The sequence below is a fragment of the Bubalus kerabau genome, chromosome 11 (assembly GCF_029407905.1).
Source record: "Bubalus kerabau isolate K-KA32 ecotype Philippines breed swamp buffalo chromosome 11, PCC_UOA_SB_1v2, whole genome shotgun sequence".
NCBI lineage: Eukaryota > Metazoa > Chordata > Mammalia > Artiodactyla > Bovidae > Bubalus > Bubalus kerabau.
In genome coordinates this window covers 11,633,575-11,648,057 of record NC_073634.1, presented here as the reverse complement: position 1 = coordinate 11,648,057, position 14,483 = coordinate 11,633,575, and the positions used below count along the sequence as shown (strand labels likewise).

Genomic DNA, 14,483 nt, shown 5'->3' with positions numbered 1-14,483 from the left:
ATTTTACGCTTAAAATTAAAAAAAAATATATTCCCATAATGTCATAACAAAAATAAACCACCCAAATCAGAGGACAATTTTACATTAAGAATTTTTATCTTGGGGCAACTTTTTCTTCATTTTAGAAACCAAGAATATTTTCTCTTATTTCAGCGTTCTAATTGTTTGACAGGGTACTCTTTCTGAGGGAACATATACCCAACAGATAGGGTAAAGACATTTAAATATCTTCTCTAGGGTATAACCATAATAAGTATATGTAAATGCTGGGAACTAATGTTTCTAAAATTGTGATACATAATATTCTAGGATAAATGTAATCCCCCTAAAAGTATTTTTGCAAACAATATTTTCTTTCACCTAATTGGTATGAAGGCTGTAATGAGTCAAATCGAGAAACTGTATATTGTACATGCCAAGATGTTATGGATACATTGGGATCACGTAGCCCAGACCAACAAAAGTGTTACAGAAACAGACAACAGACTAAATGTATTTACCTTACAACATGAATGTCCTGCTTTCTGTACAAGTTTGCAGGGCAGGGCAGCGGATTTCAATAAGGAATTGTGTGTTACCTGGGGCTTGTGGACTCTACATAAGGCGTAGCCTTCTTGTCTGTCCTTCTGACGCTGTTTAAGTCTGGCTGGGCCACAAAACAGCCACAAAACGAGTGTAGATTTGAGGGCTCACTCTATGTGTGTGTCTGGCAGGTGGAGAGTGTGTACCTAAAACATCCCTTCCAAGAAGAGGGAATAATGTCTCAGTGGTCCAGCGCTAAAAGGAATGATGGGAAAGGTACATCACTGATGAACATGGTGCCAACATTGTGGGCTTATGTCGTGTTTTTGAGAATTGTATTTTCTTAAGGGATGCAGGCTCCCTTTGGATCATTCAAATGTGAACAACTGAGCAGAGCGTCTGCTTTCTGGCCCACACTCCTTCCCCCTCATCTCCTCTCCTCACCCACTCCCTCCCACCCCCGTCTCTGGCTGTGGCTGGCACCTCGCTCTTTCTTCTGTTTGGGTGGGCAGGGTGCCCAGGTGCCTCCCAAGGGCCTTCACCTACATTGCTCATTAGCCCCCCTTCAGAAGGAAACACCATCCTGCCACGATGCTCTCTGCTGCCTCGCGGTCCCCAAGGCCCTGAGATGCTGACTTCTCTTCTGCTCTCCGTGGTCCCAGGCACGGGGGCTACAAGAGGATGCTGCTGGGGTTCATTTGGCACAGCCCTTTGCAAGAATGCAACTTGCATTTGGCCAAATTCAATGAGGAGCGGAGAGAGAGAGAGGGAAAGAGGAAGAGAGAGAGAGAGAGAGAGAGAGAGCTCTGTCACTAATTGAGCTATTTAACAGACTGCAGAGCTACCTGGAGAGCAGCCAATCATTACTCAGTGTCTTAATAGTGCTGAGACTCTAGCATCATTCCAAGTAAGTTTCACATATTTGTTTGTTTGTTTTATTTTAGTTTGTCTTTAGTGGTGGTGGGATGAAGAGAGGGTGGAAATAAGAGCAGAGATGGGGGAGGATATGAAATGAGGACCACTGTGCCTTGTGTGTTAATCCAGACACTGAAGGAGGAAAAGCCAGTGTGGTTCTCAGACTAGCAAGGAACAAATTCAAAATGGCAAAAAAAAAAAAAAAAAAGTTTGAGATTTATTTACAGAACTTAGTCTTCATAATTTTTTTTTTCTCGCTTCCCCTTACGTAGGTCACCTTCCCCATTCTGGGGCATCTCTTGGGCTGCTTGTCAGTGGCCCTTTCCCTAGTGGCACTGACCTGTTGGGCTGTCCTTGCTGACCTGGCCTCAGGCTGGGGCACTGCTCACAGGCTGGAACGATTTCCTTCAGAACAGCCCTTGGATGCAGAGGGTTTGTTGATTGGCAAGATGGCTGGAAAGGGAAGACCCTGCCAACCTGGAGCCCGCTCTTCTTTCTAGACTTGGCCCCAAAGCTCTCTTCTCCTGGAATCCTCTGGGACGACTCCCTTCCGATTTCTCCGTTCCGTACTTTGTACGCACAGTTCGCATCAGTGTGTCCACAGGGCATCTATTTCGATGCCTCCATTTCTTTTTGAGCCCTTGGTGTCTGCTTCATCTTCTTGATCAGAATAGAAGCCCTCCCAGTGTGGGAACCGTATCTTCCAATTCTTCATTTCTTTTTTCTACCATACTTTTTCTCATACTTCGTGAGCTAAAAGCATTTATTAAGGTTTATTTTGACACGCAAAGAGTTGGACACGACTGAATGACTGAACAACAACAAACAGGTTTATTTACTGAATGACTGTGAGGAAAAGTAGTTGTTAGCTGAAGCTTCCATTTCGTGGAGACCTTGGCCAGGCGTTGACCATTCTCTGTGCCCCACTTGATCAATATTAAGAACAAACCACAAAGATCCATTTTCAAACGTTCTGTGAAAATTAATAGATACTGAGTGGTCATAGCCCAAGACAGTGATTAAGAGGGCTGGCTCTGGAGCCAGGATGCTTGGTTTGAATCCTGGCTCTGTACAGACTAACTGCTCAATAATTATAACACTCTAAATTTTCCAGTTTTAGGCTCAACAGTTACTGAATGTTTACTCTGTGCCAGCCACGGTGACAAGCACTTCATCAGCATTGCCACGGCACCCCTAGGAAACAGATACAGTTATTATTCCCATTTTACACATGAGTAAGGTCAAGTGGTTGACATGGTGCTTGATGTATGGTGGGTGCTTAATGGTGACATTGAAGCCATGTGATGAATTCAAAGTGTACCGAGAGCTGAAAGGAGAGGAGAGGACCAGCTTCCAAGCTCCTCTCGCCCATCTTCCTCAGCGCATACCTGGGGCCATGGTCTAGGCTGCAAGGCAAGCCTGGGGCGGTGGATCTGCAACCCCAAGCACAGTTTACAGCGATGGCAGAAATAAACAGAGTGAAGCCTGCTTGCAATCTCGCCAAGCCTGTTCTCTCTCGCGGCACATTCCTATCTGAATGTCCCAGCCAAGGACCCATAAAAGGGTTTTACCACTGAGATTGGCTTCTCCTCAAGCTGTCAGAGCTATTGCCAAGTGTTGCTGTCAAACAGTGCCACATCTTCTCCCTTTCAAATCCTGCGATTCTCTGCGGCTTAAAAAAAAAAAGTGCATTTGTCTATGTATGTGTTGTTTGTATTTCTTTGCGTGTGTGTTCTCAGACACCAGGGGTGACTTATGTTTTGGTCTAATTTATAAATGATTATATCAGTAACTGAACTTGTCTGAACACTAACGCACTATAGATGTGTCTAGAATTTAGTGAGCAGTTGGTGTGCTTTAAAAATGCTAAAAAAGTGTTTTCTACAGTTTAGTATTTGCATTGTATGACTTTCTTTTAAATGTTACAATAATTTTTTGTTTATACACTTCAGTGATATATTTTTATTTTTAATATTAAAAATAGACATCATGCCATCTCCTTTATTTCTAAATTATTTGATTGGTTTTCTAAAAATGTTAAAGTATACAGTATAAGAGCTTGTAAGATCTAAACTTATCTTTAAAAAAATGTTCCCAGTTTTATTTTAAAAAAATTACTAAGATTCAAAGATGATTAACATGGTCTCACAGAAATTCAATATGGCATTATTGATTATGTTTGATATTTTAAAACAAGAACACTTTCTAAAATAATTATATCTTCCACTTACTGAGCACTTATTAATTCATTCAAAAAGTGCACATGCGCTCAGTTGAGTCTGACTATTTGCAGCCCTGTGGACTGTAGCCCGCCCGGCTCTTCTATCTTTGAGAATTCTTCAGGCAAGAATACTGGTGTGGCTTGCCATGCCCTCCTCCAGGAGATATTTCTGACCCAGGGATCAAACTGGCAACTCTTATGTCTTCTGCACTGGCAAGCAAGTTCTTTACCACGAGCGCCACCTAGAAATCCCGCATCCAGCTCTCGTCTATCAGTTATCATCAGGGTGACATCGGACAAGTTAAATCACTGAATGCCCTACAGGTCTCCCAACGGGTAGGGATCTCTAGTTATTTCTGAGAGTTTTGGAGGAAAAAAGACATTCTTGATTTGATCCAAACTTTCAGCACTTCTACAGAAATGATTACATTCCTGAGAGAGGCCATAGCCCTCACTTGTTTGGCAATCATCATGAGAAATCCCCGGGTACACAGTGCAAAACTAAACTCAGGCTCGCTGGAAGTGTCCCAGGTGGCGCTAGTGGTAAAGATTCTGCCTGTCAATGCAGGAGACACAGGGAACTTGGGTTTGATCCCTGGATTGGGAAGATCCCCTGGAGAAGGAAATGGCAACCCACTCCAGTATTCTTGCCTGGAGATTTCCATGGATGGAGAATCCTGGTGGGCTACAGTTTGTGGGGTTGCAAAGAGTCCTGAGCAACTGAGCACTGGGAGCTTCAAATGCCTGGGTGCCCAGCCTGGCCGCCCAGCCTGGCCACCTCCCGGTCATGGCTTGGACCCCATTGTAGGATGAGCACCAGGGTTGGGTGTTGAGATGAACATCACTGCAGGGCCAGATCTGGGTTCAAGCACCCTTGGGTGGGGTGGGTTCCAAACTTGTTTCCTCTTCTGTAAACTGTGGATAATAGTTACTTGGTTAACAGGGTTGTAACAAGCTGTCATAGAGCTTCAGTGATGGCAGGGATTATTTTCTTAGAGGTCCTCCAATAGCACCCTCATTAAAGTCATCATTATGAGTACTAGCATCGCACCAGCACAGGTATGCAGGCTTATTGATCAGAGACTTAGGAAAGCTTCTTGAACTCTTTCAGGCTGTGCTGGCCAGTAACCTCAGGTGACCCCTGAGCCCTATCAATGTGACATGCTGTGGCTGTACAATACACACTAGATTTTGAAGACTTAGTATGAAAATGAGGATTTAAAGCATCCCATGGATTAAATGTTTGTATCATTACAAGTTGAAATGATAATAATTTGAAAACATTAACAATAAAATATATGATTAAGATTATTTTTACCTGTGTTTTTTGACTCATTTTGAATGTAGTTGCCAGAAAATTGAAAATTTTAGTGGTGGCTCCCATCTGTGCTAGTATTATGTTAATATCAGACAGAGCTTCTCTAGGGATCCAAGTTATTGGATTGGACAAAAAATTTGTTCCGATTGTTATGGGAAAACCTGAATGAAATTTTTGGTCAACCCAATAAAAGCCTAAAAGGAAATGCAACTCAGCTAAACCCTTTCCTTTTTTGTTCCAGTCCTCCCATTCTTTATCTCTGTGTTCTGGGAGGTTTTGTCCTGCACGATATACTTTAAATATACATATATAAAGAGGGTGAAAGAGGAGAGTGTAAAAGCTGTCCTAAAACTGAACATTCAAAAAATGAAGATCATGCATCTGGTTCCATCACTTCATGGCAAATAGATGGGAAAACAATGGAAGCAGTGAGAGACTTTATTTTCTTGGTCTCCAAAATCACTGTGGACAGTGACTGCAGCCACGGAATTAAAAGATGCTTGCTCCTTGGAAGAAAAGCTATGACAAACCTAGACAGCATATTAAAAAGCAGAGACATCAATTTGCTAACAAAGGTCTGTATAGTCAAAGCTATGATTTCTCCAGTAGTCATGCATGGATGTGAGAATTGGACCATAAAGAAGGTTGAGCACTGAGGAATTGATGCTTTCGAACTGTGGTGCTGGAGAAGACTCCTGAGAGTCCTTTGGACTGCAAAGTGATCAAGCCAGTCAATACTAAAAGAAACCAACTCTGAATAATCATTGGAAGGACTGAGTCTGAGGCTGAATCTCCAATACTTTGGCCACCTGATGCAAAGAGCTGACTCATTGGGAAAGACCTTGATGCTAGAAAAGATTGAGAGCAAGAGGAGACAGGGGCAGACAGAAGATGAGATGGTTGGATGGCATCACTAACTCAACGAACATGAGTCTGAGCAAACTCCAGGAGATAGTGAAGGATAGGGAAGCCTGGCATGCTGCAGTTCATGGGGTTGCAAAGAGTCAGAAATGACTTAGTGACTGAAAAACAACAACAATACATATTTTAAAATATATACATATTTTCTCTACTAAATGGGATAAAGCAGAGCTAACAAGGATGGAATATGTAAGACACTTGAAAAACAAATGTTGCAAACACAATTTCATTCATTAAGAGAAGACAATTGTTACTTTGAAATATTTTTAAAGCCTGTAACCAGGTTAAAGATTTACATCTGGATGTATTTTTTGCTTCTGACACATCAAGAAACCTTCAGTGTAAAAGACAAATTGCAAAGTGTACCAAGTAGGATGATACCACCTGGACATTTACTGAAAATGTTGCACCGTTTTAGTATTGGTTCGTCTACTGAAAATTCATGGAGGAATAATTGAATAGCATATGCGTGATTGTATGACTCACAATTTAAAAATTCAGTCTGTATTTGTGAGCCAGGATTCCACAGTCTTTCCAAATTTTAAAGTGGATAAAACGTAGAAATATCTACCACTTACTCTACACTGTAAATAAACATTAACGTTTGTCTTTACTTCCTAGGAATGTGAAATTCTGGTGAAGCATTTTTTTGTGTGTGATAAACAGAAATGCTACAATTATTTTTCTGCTTCACCTCTTTGCTCTGTGCAACGCTGTTGAACTTGCCCTTTTAAAGATTAATCAAAATCTGCATTTACAATCAGTTGAAGGCTGTCTCTATAATTTTGAGCTCAAGTAATGTGATAGGAGTTAATTTGATTAAAACAAAATTAAAGTATGCATAGTCCACAAAAGCAGAACACATTCACAGGCTTCTTAGTGCCAGGGCTGGTGCTGAAAGACTTGCCAAGGAAATGGTTTTGAACTAGAAAGATCTTGCCTCTTAGTAGATGTGAAGGATAAGTGGATGTGACTGGGTGTTTTACTGTAACATTTGATACTCCCAGAATGATCACATTTTATTAAGAATAGTGAAAAAATAAAAGGGGTAAAGTAGTTTAGAGAAACCCGTTGTTTTTTCACTCCCCAGCATTGCAATTCTTGGAGTGGGTGCTGATCTGCTATCCATGCTCCCCTCCCTCACTTCTCTGGTTTGGTTGGACCATATAAATTTGGGATGGAGTCAGGGAATGAGAGGGCTTCCTAGGTGACTTAGTGGTAAAGAGTCTGTTTGCCAATGCCAGAGACTATTGGATGTTTGATTGCAGACGAATGCAATGTTTGATCCCTGGGTCAGGAAGATCCCCTAGAGAAGGAAATGACAACCTACTCGAGTATTCTTGCCTGGAGAATATCATAGACAGAGGAGCCTTGTGGGCTACAGTGCATGGGGTTGCAAAGAGTTGAACGTGACCTGGTAACTAACAACAATAACAGGGAATGAGAGTGTATTCCTATATACATGCTGTCCACTAGGCTTGAGGAGTTAGCTTGGTCTTTCTCACTTGGTCTTATTTCTGAAGTTAATGGTTTCTTCTGCCCATGTGCTGGCCCCTGAATAGATGCTGTGCATATGTGCTTTCTCAGTCGAATCTGACTCCTTTCTGCCCCCATGGACTGTAATCCGTCAGGCTCCTCAGTCCATGGGATTTCCCAGTAAAGAGTACTGGAGTGGCTTGCCCTTTTCTTCTCCAGGTTATCTTCCCAACTCAGGAACCGAACCCACATCTCTTGTGTCTTCTGCCGTGGCAGGCAGATCCTTTACTGCTGAGCCCCCTGCATAGATGATGTGAGGTCTGCGCTCAGCTGAGGACTCCTCCAAAGATAGTCAGTCCCTGGGGTCCCTCCAGTGGTCCATGGCCCCAGCTCTATCTCTGGGAAGGGAGTCCCCTCTTCATCTCTGAGCGCCTTCTAGGGATCCATGTCCTCTTTTCCTGCCTCTGGGGGCCAAGGGGGGCTTCCCTGGTGGCTCAGATGGTAAAGCGTCTGCCTACAATGTGAGAGGCCAGGGAGCTGGGGAAGTATTTATGTCAGGTGTACTCTGCTGCTACAGGCTCCCCCAACAGTCCTCTCCCGTCCTCTCCCACCCCAAAACTACCAGACCAGTTGTAGATACCAGCTCTGGCATTTTCTCTGCCAATTTCAGCCAGGTTATATAACCACCTGTATATAAGCACGTATATACTTATATAAGCATGTATATAAGCACGCATGTGACAGTGTACACCAGACATGTGAACTAACTTACGTGATCAGACATGTGAACACACATTCTCATCTCTGAAAGTTTGTGACTTGAAGGTTCGTATGTGGGGCAATCAGTAGAGCTCTGATTGCTTACGTGTGGAATTGCCTTGAGTCACAATCTCCTCCCCTTTAAAAAGTGATGAAAACCATTGCATGGCTATATCTTTCAAAGCCCACTGGAGAGAAGGAAGGTGTACTCTGCTCACCTGTGTTCTACACTCTCAGGTAGGGTCTACGGGGTTTGATGGGCACCAGGTCAGGTGGTTCATACCCAAGATCTAAGAGTATTGCTCAACTTACCTGAGAGTTGAGCCAAATGTCTGGTGGAAACCATCCACTCTTTCATTTTGTCAGACTCCTAAGGGGAAACATGCAGTAAAACATTCTAGATTTTTTAACATGGGTGTTACACTCTAGACATAAAATTGTGAATCGCATACTTGTGAAATATTCTGAATACTGGCAGTTTCAATGGAAGGTGGCTTTGAGTAAAAACTACCTACAACACAATAATTAGGGTCTGATGAGTCCTGACCCCGTAGAACTAAATCTGGGAGAATCTCAGGTCTCAAACTGCTGCTTAAGTGCCCATGGGCTAAAAGTTGCAAAAAGGAATGGGCAAGGAAGGACAGTCATTAAAATTTAAGTAGATGAAAATTGGATAATCGCACGCTGCTTTTTATCCTGACACACATTGCATTAAGAGTTACTGTGTAGAACCATCTTCTTGAGAAATAAAGAGATGAGATGGTTAAACAAGTGACTATTTCTGAATCATATCAGGGAGAGGGGTGCATTTGAGACACAGTCTTACAGCTCATTCCATGCTCAACTCAGGGTCCCACATGTAACCAGTGCTCCATAAATATTTGTGGAGTTTATTAATGTAGGAATGTAAACAAATATCTCATCTTTCCATTAAAACTGAGTACAGTAGAAGACATTTAAAAACGTAACCCAGAATCAAACACAAATCATCACAATTTAGCCCTTAATTAGCATGAAGAGTCCATGTTGTTATCAGTTTTCAAGATTTGTCTAGCGATCATGAGATAGTTGAACATCTTTGTAATGTGTTATCCAGGTTTAGTTAATGAGGAAATAATATTCTTCCCCACTGCATTCATGTACTTGGCATCCTTTCTGTGAAGTGCTAAAAATACCATTTTGGGGTACATTTTAGAGAGGCTAAGGAAAATATCTGAACTATAAAATTCAAATTGCGATCTCCTTTTCAGCTTCAAGCTGCAGAAAGTAGTTCCACATTGAGTATACATGTCCTCTCAAATCTTCCAGGGCTTGGGTGTGTTGGAGGTTGTTGATGTAATGCATGCAGTTTTGTGTTCAATGAAGGCTTTCTGACTGACAGATTGATGAAGGGGATGTTGCAAGGCAGTGTGTCTATTCATCTAATTGTCTAGATGATCTGTAGGAGTTAGAAAAACTTCCCATTGCTGATGAGGGTGAAACTGGGTAATCACAGCTTTCAAGAACTTGAATTTCCAGTTAAAAAAAAATTCCTCAGAAAGAGAAGATGACTAGCCAAGGGAGAACCTCTAGGGTGACCAAGGAATTCAACCAAAAAAATGGAGAGGACCTAGAGCTCATTCACTGTAGTTGCTGCTCTTCATAGAGACACTCCTCTTTTTTTTCATATATATATATATCTTTCTGTCTTTTCTTGAGTGTTCCCTCACTCAGTCACATCTGACTGTCTGAACCCATGCACTGTAGCCCTCCAGGCTCCTCTGTCCATGGAATTTCTCTAGATTTAAAATTTTAGGGAGTATCAAATTCCAAAGCGGTAATTACTGAACATTCACTACCATTCTCTGTTTTCATTTTCTCATGCAACGCACTTAGACGTTGAAATATACTTATGCACTTAAATAAGATTTTCCTCTGACTAAATTGCCAATCTCCTGAGAAAAATCTGATAAACTAAATTTTAATTAATCTCTGTTATACCCTTCTCATCTTTCCTCAAATGAATTAATTTTTTTCCCATAGCAACTTAATACCTAATTCACTCAAACACTGTTTTATTTTAGAACCCTTACTTTTGCTTACGTTTTCTCTGCTTGTATTTTTTCCCCCAAAGGTCACTGTTTTAAACACAGGTGTTTTTTTTTTCCCTAAGATTCAGGGAATGTTTTATTTTATTGTCTAGTTTTTACATTTAATTTATTCACTGAAAAAATATGTACTAAGCATCCTTCATCACCTTCCCTCTTAGAGGTGCTGAGTGACCTAGCATCACTGACCTGTAGGTAGCAAGGCTGGAGCATGAACTCATTCTGCGGGGCTGTAGGGTCTGCCATGTGTCTGTCTGTGTATGGGTCTGGACTAGAAAGGGACATACGTAAGGTGTTTCTTTAGCGCCATTTGCCATCTGGTAGTACAAGGAGAAAAGGCAAATGGATTGATGGTGTGAGCAAAGGTGATGCACTTCTTGGGTGAGATATTAGTGTTAAATGACTGGTTCAAAAGATGTAGAGTGTCGAGGAAGACCATGAGTCAAAAGCCAAGAGTTAGTTGTCATTTAAACAATCAAGCTATGACAAACCTAGACAGTGTATTAAAAAGCAGAGATATCACTCTGCTGACAAATGTCCCTATAGTTAAAGCTATGGTTTTTCTAGTAGTCATGTACAGATGTGAGAGTTGGACCATAAAGAAGGCTTAGCATGGAAGAATTGATGCTTTCGAACTGTGGTGCCAGAGAAGACTCTTGAGAGTTGCTTGGACTACAAGGAGATCAAGGAGTCAGTTCTAAAGGAAATCAGTCCTGAATATTCATTGGAAGGACTGATGCTGAAGCTGAAGCTCCCAAACTTTGGCCACCTGGTGCAAAGAGCCGACTCATTGGAAAAGACCCTGATGCTGGCAAAGATTGAAGGCAGGAGGAGAAGGGGATGACAGAGGATGAGATGGCTGGATAGCATCACTGCCTCACTGGACGTGAGTTTGAGCAAACTCTGAGAGATGGTGAAGGATAGTGAAGCCTGGTGTGCTGCAGTCCATGGGGTCTCAAAAAGTAGGACACAACTTAGAGACTAAACAACAACAACATTAATCAAACCCCAAATCAAATGAAAACAAACAATTACTGATCCCCTGCCAAGTACCAGATACAGTTAGCGGCCCCAGGGCTACAAACATTCAGAAAACATGGTCTCATCCTCAGGAATGTGGAATGTTGAGTCAGAGTCCTGAGTCACATAGATGACAAATAGTGACATGTGTGACCTACCAAAGGCAGGAGGAGGGCAGCCTACCTGAGTCTGAGAGGGGTCAGAGAGGCTTCCTGTAGGAAAGCCACCAAGGTCACTCCAGAAGAATGCATAGGATGTGTGACTCTGAACCTTTTGGAATTCAGATGCCTCAGTTTTGAAAGGAGGATCAAAATAGTCTGACACTGATTGAGAATCAAATGTGGCAATTCAGCGTAAGCATTTCCACTCAGGGATTTTTCATAGTTGTAAGAGACATTTCTTAAGATGTTAAACATTAGCATTTCTTTAATTCTTCAACCTTCTTTCTAGAAGCCTATGGCTGTTGCTTAGATTTCACAAACAGCAATGATCTTATTTACTAACCAGTTCTGAAAAATCAACTCCATATTAGAAAATCGTAGAAGTTGAACATGACACCAGGGACTTCCCTGGTGGCTCAGATGGTAAAGAATCTGCTTGCAATGCAGGAGATCTGGGTTTGATCCCTGGGTCAGGAAGATCCCTTGGAGTAGGAAATGGCAAACCACTCCAGTATTCTTCCCTGGAGAATTCCACGGACAGAGGAGCCTGGCAGGCTACAGTCCATGTGGTCACAAAGAGTCAGACAAGACTGAGTGACTAACACATACACAGCATGACACCGAATTATTAATTGCAGTGAGCTCAGGAACAAAGGAAACATTGGGTGCAAATATATTTATGACAATAAAATTTTATGTGATTTTTATTTAAATGCAATATTTTCCCGCAATCTGGTTATTTCATCGAGTATCATCTTCAGACTCAAATATGTATTTGAATCTAAGACCATGTCTTTCCTTGAGAAAGGAAAGTCATCTTCAGGAAGGAGTCCTGCCTTTGCAAGTAGAAATAATTGACTGAACAGGCATAATGTAATTCCCTTTTAAAGAATGTTCTTCACCATGACACTTGGGTAGTAACAGTAACGATCTTTCTTATTTTATGCTCCACTAGGGCATATGTGGCCAATTGTATCGCCAGTGTAAGTCTGGATGACTTTCTATTACTTTCTATTGATAGTTTTTAATAACGGAAGACATTTGGAGCTAGAAGGCAGTCAGCGGTGCTTGCAACAAAGCAGGGGCAATTAAGATGGGTAAGGGTTCTACACCCTGTGTTGGTCTGTGCACACCGGGAGAGGCAAAGTCAGCCATTAAAAAAATTAAACCATGTGGGGCTGGGGTAAAGGTCTGTGAACTGTTTAATGTCATAATTGCCTGCTGCCTCAGTCATCAAACTGAATGAACTTCTAAGTTGAAATGCCATAAATGCTCAGCATAAAGATTTATATAACCCAGGTATCCGACCTACCGCCACGCTCTGCCTGTGGCAGGAAGTGTTTGTTATGTCTTACTCAACCTTTGGGGGAAAAAAAATAAATAAATCCGGAAATATGCCTGCTCTGGCAATGATCAAAACATTAAGAACTGATTCTGTTATCTGTGTGGTGCGTTCAGGATCTGTGATAAACATCGCCATTCCCTATAAAAAATAATTTAGATCCAGATTCCTTTCATAGATGTATGTGTTTACTATAACAAATGAAAATGGTCAGTCTCCCCACTGTACATGTTGCTGAAATGTGGGAGGAACATTTCTAGTTAAAGCTGTTTTATGAAGCTGTTTTATGATTCTGTTTTATGAAGAAGTGCAATATTCTGTGCTTATCACTTCCTAGAAAAGCCTTTTGAGCCTTCCTAGAAAAGCCCCCAAATTTTGTCAGGTGTATAGATAAAATGTATGTTAAATGTAAAAGAGTAACTTGTAGTTAAATATTATTTGGAATTTCCCCCTTTCTGAAGATTTTTTTGGATGTGGATCATTTTTTAAAGTTGTTACTGAATTTGTTACATTTTCTGTTTTCTGTTTTGACATTTTGGGCACCAGGCATTGTGGACTCCTAGCTCAGCCAACAGGGATCAAACCTGCGCCTGCTGCATTAGAAGATGGAGTCTTAGCCACTGGACCGCCTGGGAAGTCCTTCCCCTTTCTGTAAAATGTAGGGTTATTTTCAAGTCGGAGATTTATGTAACTCAAAGTAATGGCACATCTCCCTTAAAAATTTAAAATCAATGAATTTCAGAGTCATTGTGACAAAAGTCCTGATGAAGTTCTATCAAATTTAATGTAATGCCAATCTATGAATTATATTTCTCCAATTATCAAAAGTGTTACACTCTTACAAATCAATAACAAAAATTTTAAAATAAATTAAAATGGGCAAAAGACCTGACTGCATCCTTGATAAAAGAAAATGAGTGTGTGTTCAGTTGCTCACTCGTGTCCAACTTTTTGTGACCCCATGGACTGTAGCCCACCAGGCTCCTCTGTACATAGGATTATTCTGCAAGAATACTGGAGTGGGTTGCTGTTTCTTACTCTAGGGGATCTTCCCAACTCAGGGATTGAATCCACGTCTCCTGTGGCTCTTGCATTGGCAGGTGGATTCTTCACCACTGCCATCTGGGAAACCCAATAAAAGAAAATATGTAAGTGGTTAATAAGTATGTGAAAAGATATTATACCATTCATTTCCAAGGAAATGCAAATTAAAATAACAATGAAATACTATGGTAAATCTATTAATATGGTTGAAATTTAGAGTGCCTTAAAATACTAAGATCTGGTAAAAATGTGGACCACCTAGAACTCTTATGCACTGAGGATAAGAACATGTATTAAATGTCTAATATTTAATATTTAATTCAGTGCACGCATGCACTGAATCTCTCAGTCATGTCCGACTCTTTGAGACCCCATGGACTGTAGCTGCCAGGCTTCTCTGTCCTTGGGATTTCCCAGGCAAGAATACTGGAGTAGTGTGCCCTTTCCTTCTCCAGGGGATCTTTCTGACCCAGGGATCAAACCTGCATCTCTGGTATCTCCTGCATTGGCAGGTGGATTCTTTACCACTGAGCTACCTGGGAAGCCCTGTCTAATATATGGGCTTCCCTGGTAGCTCAGAGGTTAAAGCATCTGCCTGCAATGCAGTCCAGTGGTTAAGACTTCTTCCCCTGGGTTGGGAAGATCCCCTGGATGAAGGAAATGGCAACCTACTCCAGTATTCTTGCCTGGAAAATCC

At 41.5% G+C, this 14,483-nt stretch overlaps 1 long non-coding RNA gene across 1 annotated transcript in view; it reads left to right on the top strand.

The window, feature by feature from the left end:
- Positions 1 to 13,508, top strand: part of LOC129622344 (uncharacterized) — a 34,325-nt gene extending 20,817 nt beyond the window's left edge. Inside the window, exon 3 of the long non-coding RNA XR_008699919.1 lies at positions 13,289 to 13,508. This is a non-coding gene — a long non-coding RNA (uncharacterized LOC129622344). The remainder of the gene's footprint in view (positions 1 to 13,288) is intronic.
- Positions 13,509 to 14,483: the final 975 nt, after the last annotated feature.